The sequence below is a fragment of the Polyodon spathula genome, chromosome 38, assembly GCF_017654505.1.
Source record: "Polyodon spathula isolate WHYD16114869_AA chromosome 38, ASM1765450v1, whole genome shotgun sequence".
NCBI lineage: Eukaryota > Metazoa > Chordata > Actinopteri > Acipenseriformes > Polyodontidae > Polyodon > Polyodon spathula.
This window is the reverse complement of record NC_054571.1, coordinates 188,939-196,438: the sequence shown is the minus strand read 5'-3', so window position 1 is coordinate 196,438 and position 7,500 is coordinate 188,939. Positions and strand designations below refer to the sequence as shown.

The following is a 7,500-nucleotide window of genomic DNA, read 5'->3' as shown; positions in this document are numbered from 1 at the left end:
GCAGCTGTTCGCTTACCACCTACACCAAGCCCCGCATTCACACACGATACAGAAACTCACAAACTAGCGAAGTACGTGAATAATTACTTTATGCATTTATTTGCTCGAGTTTATTATAAAAGGAGGGTGTCACTGAGGCGGTGCACTTCACAGCAAGAAGCAGACGGGTCGAGTTACACAGTAGCCTTCTTTGTCAATATAGCGACTGAGAGTTGAAAAAGTGCAGGAAACCCATATAAATGACTGTGCACCGCACCGTGCTGCTCAATGACTTGCATGAACCACACTTTGCAGATGCAACAGACTTGAAACATGCATTCAATATTTGTGTTGCTGTTTTGGGAGGGGGGGGGGGTATATTTTTTGTTAAGATATTCCAACAAGCCCAGTTTGCGACCATTGCAAATGTGTGTCGAAATATATGTTTCACCTTTGACACACTGAGCCACAAACACGCTTTTTCCTGCACACTCGCATGGACTCATATGAGGCGATGGTGCATTTGGGTCTCCCATGTGTCCCCATGTGAAGACACATTTGCAGCGCGCTGTTGTGAGCGGCTCTGATTCAGCCTGTCAGGACCCTGGACAGCGCCAGCGACGTCACTCGGAATGTTGGGAAGCGGCTGCGCTCTGGCAGTAAGCGCGTCCTCTCCAGCGCACGGTAGGTAGGGGCGTTCTTCCTCTATATCCTGGTGAACTAGCACGCTGCTTATCTTGACTGTTGAATATTGTGTGTGTGTCTGTGTGTGATGCATGCGTTGTCGAGTTTGTGTGTAAAAGGAATTTGGAGATGGCAGTTCTGTTGTGATGTGTGTGCTAACGATCTTTGCATTGCTGGGGTTTTCGTTAAAAAGAATTGGGCAGCGAGCGTATAAAATCATCGTAAACTAAAATAAAAATGGAAAGCGCATATATGCATGTATATTATTTAAAAAAACGGTTGTTTTTAGTTTTATTTAGTTTTTTCTCAAAAGATTCAACTTCCAGACGTTGCGGCGGCGTGTTTAACACGCCTTTGTCAAGGGAAAGTGTTTGAAAACAAGCAGCAACATTGTACAAGCCGTTCTGTAGGTACTGTGCGTGTGCCGGTGCGCACACGACTGGAGGAGAACCCACGGAAGGTTCCAAATAAGAATTATTACAGCTTGCATGGTTCTAGAACGATCCTGTGACGTTTACACGGAATTGGGAAGATCCGGTACTCGGTACAAACGCAGTCGGAGCGCCGTGTGGCTGTCGGAGGCTTTCTTCCTCTTTCATCATTGACTGCAATACCCGCGTCCTCCTGCGCGCTTCCTGTTCTGCAGCCGGCAGCCTCTGATCAGTATCACACTCCCCGCGGGCAGCTGTGACATCAAAGCCACGCACTGCCGCTTTAATTGGAAGCATGTTGCCTCGTGTTTGCATTTATTTATTTATTTATTTAACATAACTGTGTTCATTTCTTTAGAAGAACGTCCTGAATATAATATCACAAAAACTGAAAATTATACTGCAGTCGTTTTTTTTTTTTTTTACATTGTAGACTGTGCTGCCACCTGCTGGAGTATAACCACAGTGCACCCGCCCTGTCCCCTGGCAGTGCGATCCAGTCCAGTCCAATTCTTACATTGCCGGCGTGACCGGAGCCAGCCCAAAACACGGGAACGCTCAAATAACCGAGCCCTGTTAATTCACGCGTGTTTAGTGAGCTGTGTTCATTCCGTGTTCCTCTGCCACAGATCGTGCTGATCACGTGTACACGTCACGCATTCATGCAGGAATGATTACACACCCGGCTGAATGCTTTCCCTATACCTGTTGTTTTGAAGGGATACCAGAACGAGGGTTGCCAGCAGTTTAACATCCGCGCTGAAGAATGAGCCATCTGTGTATGTTACTGTAAGAGCTTAGGAAGGGAAGTGGGTGTTTGTATTGAGAATCCACACTGCTGAATCAGCTGGACCCGAGTGCCATAAAAATCAGGAGGAAATCCCTTAGAAAAGGCTCCCAGGCTACATGTTTGTAGTTTTCTCCCCATGCCTTTCCCATGGTTATACTGTACACTTGCTAATATGCTGTCACTGTGCTGTGCTGTCACTGTGCTTTATCACACTGCTGTGCTGTCACTGTGCTGTGTTTCACTGTGCTGTGCTGTCACTGTGCTGTGTTACACTGTGCTGTGCTGTGCTGTCACTGTGCTGTGTTACACTGTGCTGTGCTGTCACTGTGCTGTGTTACACTGTGCTGTGCTGTCACTGTGCTGTGTTACGCTGTGCTGTGTTACACTATGCTGTGCTGTGCTGTCACTGTGCTGTGTTACACTGTGCTGTGCTGTGCTGTCTTTACACTGTGCTGTGCTGTCACTGTGCTGTGTGCTGTGTTACACTATGCTGTGCTGTGCTGTCACTGTGCTGTGTTACACTGTGCTGTGCTGTGCTGTCATTGTGCTGTGTTACACTGTGCTGTGCTGTCACTGTGCTGTGTTACACTGTGCTGTGCTGTCACTGTGCTGTGTTACACTGTGCTGTGTTTCACTGTGCTGTGATTGTCACTGAGGTCACTGAAGCAGTCAGCAGCGGCACATTTCAAACCGATTTACCAGCTCGGTTCAGAGCGTATTTAAACTCATTCAGTGTTTTTAATGTGATAATGATGTTCACATTAAATGCCTCATATACACAGTGATTGCACTATAATCGGCTGGTATTAAGTGCCAGCGTGTTTCACTGTCTGTTATGAATGCAGCGCACCCCAGAAAGCAGCTGAATGGAGTCTCTGTATTATTAGCATCCTGCAGAACTGCACATTGAAACTGAGCTGAGTTACATCAATCAGCTTACAATATCACTGCAAGAGAGGAGCCACTATGAACCAGTTACAATATCACTGCAAGAGAGGAGCCACTATGAACCAGTTACAATATCACTGCAAGAGAGGAGCCACTATGAACCAGTTACAATATCACTGCAAGAGACAGACCACTGTGAACCAGTTACAATATCACTGCAAGAGAGGAGCCACTGTGAACCAGTTACAATATCACTGCAAGAGAGGAGCCACTATGAACCAGTTACAATATCACTGCAAGAGAGGAGCCACTGTGAACCAGTTACAATATCACTGCAAGAGAGGAGCCACTATGAACCAGTTACAATATCACTGCAAGAGAGGAGCCACTATGAACCAGTTACAATATCACTGCAAGAGACACACCACTGTGAACCAGTTACAATATCACTGCAAAGACACACCACTGTGAACCAGTTACAATATCACTGCAAGAGAGGAGCCACTATGAACCAGTTACAATATCACTGCAAGAGACACACCACTTTGTGAACCAGTTACAATATCACTGCAAAGACATACCACTATGAACCAGTTACAATATCACTGCAAGAGACACACCACTATGAACCAGTTACAATATCACTGCAAGAGACACACCACTATGAACCAGTTACAATATCACTGCAAGAGAGGAGCCACTATGAACCAGTTACAATATCACTGCAAGAGACACACCACTGTGAACCAGTTACAATATCACTGCAAGAGAGGAGCCACTATGAACCAGTTACAATATCACTGCAAGAGAGGAGCCACTATGAACCAGTTACAATATCACTGCAAGAGACACACCACTGTGAACCAGTTACAATATCACTGCAAAGACACACCACTATGAACCAGTTACAATATCACTGCAAGAGACACACCACTATGAACCAGTTACAATATCACTGCAAGAGACACACCACTGTGAACCAGTTACAATATCACTGCAAAGACACACCACTATGAACCAGTTACAATATCACTGCAAGAGACACACCACTATGAACCAGTTACAATATCACTGCAAGAGACACACCACTATGAACCAGTTACAATATCACTGCAAGAGACACACCACTGTGAACCAGTTACAATATCACTGCAAGAGAGGAGCCACTATGAACCAGTTACAATATCACTGCAAAGACACACCACTGTGAACCAGTTACAATATCACTGCAAGAGACACACCACTATGAACCAGTTACAATATCACTGCAAGAGAGGAGCCACTATGAACCAGTTATCAATACTACAGTAGTGATATTATCACTGTTTCCTACTGGCTGACTGGAGGATTTCTAGAGAGGGTTTAAACTTTCAACAGCCCTCCCCCCGCCTTAAGTTTGGAGGTCCTGTTTTGTGTTCCTCAGAGGCGGGCCCCCAGCCCTGTTTGAGTTTGTCTCTTCTGTGGATGTGTCGTGTGTTTCAGGAGGGCACTGTGAGGCAGACAGACACACAGAGAGATCTCAGGGGTTTTCAGCCTGTGCACTAATTAGATGTAGTTGTGCAGCGCTGTCTGTCAGTGTGCGATCACAAGGAAGCCCTACTGAAAACCAAAGAGCTTCCCTTTCAAAACCAAACAGCAATTACACTGCATTCAACTGAGAGCTCACACTGCATGGAGAGAGGGGAGAGAGGAGAGGAGAAAGGGGAGAGGAGGGGGAGGAATACAGAGAGGAGGGGAGAAACAGAGAGAGGAGAGGAATACAGAGAGGGGAGAGGAGGGGGTGGGAATACAGAGAGGAGGGGAGAGGAGAGGGGAGAGGAGGGGGAGGAATACAGAGAGGAGGGGAGAAACAGAGAGAGGAGAGGAATACAGAGAGGGGAGAGGAGGGGGTGGGAATACAGAGAGGAGGGGAGAGGAGAGGAGAAAGGGGAGAGAGGAATACAGAGAGAGGGGAGAAACAGAGAGAGGAGAGGAATACAGAGAGGGGAGAGGAGGGGGTGGGAATACAGAGGAGAGGGGAGAGGTGTGTGTGTGTGTCTCGGAGAGGAGTGTGTCTCGGTGTCTTGGTGTGAGGGTATACCTCTCTGTGTATGTCGGTGTCTCCCCTCTTATGTGTGTCGGTGTGTCTCAGTGTCTCGGTCTCGGTGTGTCTCAGTGTGTCTCGGTGTGTCTCGGTGTGTCTCAGTGTGTCTCGGTGTGTCTCGGTGTGTCTCGGTGTCTCGGTGTGTCTCGGTGTGTCTCGGTGTCTCGGTGTGTCTCAGTGTGTCTCGGTGTGTCTCGGTGTGTCTCGGTGTGTCTCAGTGTGTCTCGGTGTCTCGGTGTGTCTCAGTGTGTCTCGGTGTCTCGGTGTGTCTCGGTGTGTCTCGGTGTCTCGGTCTCAGTGTGTCTCGGTGTCTCGGTGTGTCTCGGTGTGTCTCGGTGTCTCGGTGTGTCTCGGTGTGTCTCGGTGTCTCGGTTTGTCTCGGTGTGTCTCGGTGTCTCGGTGTGTCTCGGTGTGTCTCAGTGTGTCTCGGTGTGTCTCGGTGTGTCTCAGTGTCTCGGTGTGTCTCAGTGTGTCTCGGTGTCTCTCTCAGTGTCTCGGTGTGTCTCAGTGTGTCTCAGTGTCGGAGTCACAGAGTCACACAGAGCCACACAGGGTAGTCACAGGCAGTGTCACAGAGTCTCGGTGTGTCACAGAGCCACACAGGAGCCACACAGAGTCTCAGTGTGCCACACAGGTGTCACACAGAGTCTCAGTGTGTCACACAGAGTCTCACAGTGAGCTACAGTGTCTCGGTGTGTCTCTCGGTGGGTCTCAGGTGTGCCACAAGAGTCACAGAGTCACACGGGTGTTTCCCACACACAGGAGTCTCAGAGCCCAAGTCCAGACACTGAGTGTGTGTCTCGGTGTGTCTCAGTGTCTCGGTGTGTCTCGGTGTGTCTCAGTGTCTCGGTGTGTCTCAGTGTGTCTCGGTGTCTCGGTGTGTCTCAGTGTCTCGGTGTGTCTCGGTGTGTCTCAGTGTCTCGGTGTGTCTGTGTGTCTCTGTGTCTCGGTGTGTCTCTGTGTGTCTCAGTGTGTCTCAGTGTCTCTCAGTGTCTCAGTGTCTCTCAGTGTCTCAGTGTGTCTCGGGTGGTCTCTGTGTGTCTCAGTGTCTCAGTGTGCTCAGCACTTCAGTGTAACAGCTCTCTGTCTCGGTGTGTCTCAGTGTCTCGGTGTGTCTCGGTGTGTCTCGGTGTCTGTGTTTTCTTGATCTTGTTGCTGTTTTTCTGCTCTGTTTTGTTCAGGTCTCTGGGACTCTAATTGCTCTGTTAATTGATGATCTCGTCTGCTTCCTCTGCTGGGCTGGAAGGAGGTCCTGTGGAGTAAGCACCAGGACAGCGCTGCTCAGCACTTCAATCCTGAATAACAGCCTCTCCCTGAAATTACTGAGTCAGCCCTGAGCGCTGGAGCTCCCCTGCTCCCTCACCCCTCGCCTGTCAAAGAGGATCCCAGCACACCCTTCCAGGGGCTGCACCCCCCCCCCCCCCCCCCCCTCACTCTGCCACCCTGAGGAGACTTCACCACAGTAGCTCCGCACTCTCACTGCTGCACTTTCCCCTGGATCATGCTGTGCAAATATACTTTACCAGACCTCTCTGTGCTTTACAATGCTTCCCTATGCTTTACCAGACCTCTCTGTGCTTTACAATGCTTCCCTATGCTTTACCAGACCTCTCTGTGCTTTACAATGCTTCCCTATGCTTTACCAGACCTCTCTGTGCTTTACAATGCTTCCCTATGCTTTACCAGACCTCTCTGTGCTTTACAATGCTTCCCTATGCTTTACCAGACCTCTCTGTGCTTTACAATGCTTCCCTATGCTTTACCAGACCTCTCTGTGCTTTACAATGCTTCCCTATGCTTTACCAGACCTCTCTGTGCTTTACAATGCTTCCCTATGCTTTACCAGACCTCTCTGTGCTTTACAATGCTTCCCTATGCTTTACCAGACCTCTCTGTGCTTTACAATGCTTCCCTATGCTTTACCAGACCTCTCTGTGTTTACAATGCTTCCCTATGCTTTACCACATGGAGAATACACGTGGTTGATGGCAGCTCAGTCTTGTGTTGCTGGTGTATTTTCTTTGGCGTGCAATACCTCATTATTCCACTGGATGGAATTGGATTTTTTTTACACATTATTTTCCTGAAAATATAATTTAAATTTTTTTGCCAAAAAAAACTTAGAAAAACAAACAGAATACACCATTGAACCGCAGCAGCACATAAACAGAGCACTAATAAACTCATAACCCGAACATTTAATAATACAAAATCATAAAATCAGGGTAAAATGAATGAAAAACGACTTGGGCATGCTTGCAGCAGTAGGAGGGTATGGGTTCTGAAAAGCCATGACCTCCTACTGCTGAACGCGTGCTCAAGACTCCGCCCAGCGGCGGAAGGAGGTAATGCATGCGCAAGGCATAAACGGGGTCTGTTGCCGGGGAAACGCAATGGTGCCAGCTATAAATAAAGACGCGTTCCCACGATACGCATCACGTCTCAGTTCTCATGTTTAAAAACAGAATATACTAATGCAAGCAGAAGCAGCACGCTTCCCAGGGTGAAAGACACGGCTACAGACCCGGCATATCTGCGCGTATTACCTTGAGCACACGTAGGAGGTCGTGACACTGCAGAACCCGTAACCTCCTACTGCTGCAAGCAAGTCGTTTCTCATTCATTTTATGACTTTGTATTATTAA

The 7,500-nt window shown here is 48.2% G+C and overlaps 1 protein-coding gene across 1 annotated transcript in view; it reads right to left on the bottom strand.

The window, feature by feature from the left end:
- cacna1ab (calcium channel, voltage-dependent, P/Q type, alpha 1A subunit, b) overlaps nucleotides 1-227 on the bottom strand; it is a 71,859-nt gene extending 71,632 nt beyond the window's left edge. Inside the window, exon 1 of the mRNA XM_041235647.1 lies at nucleotides 1-227. This exon is cut by the window's left edge and continues 1,343 nt beyond it. The gene's annotated coding sequence lies outside the window, so the exon portion shown is untranslated.
- Between the last annotated feature and the right edge of the window lie 7,273 nt (nucleotides 228-7,500).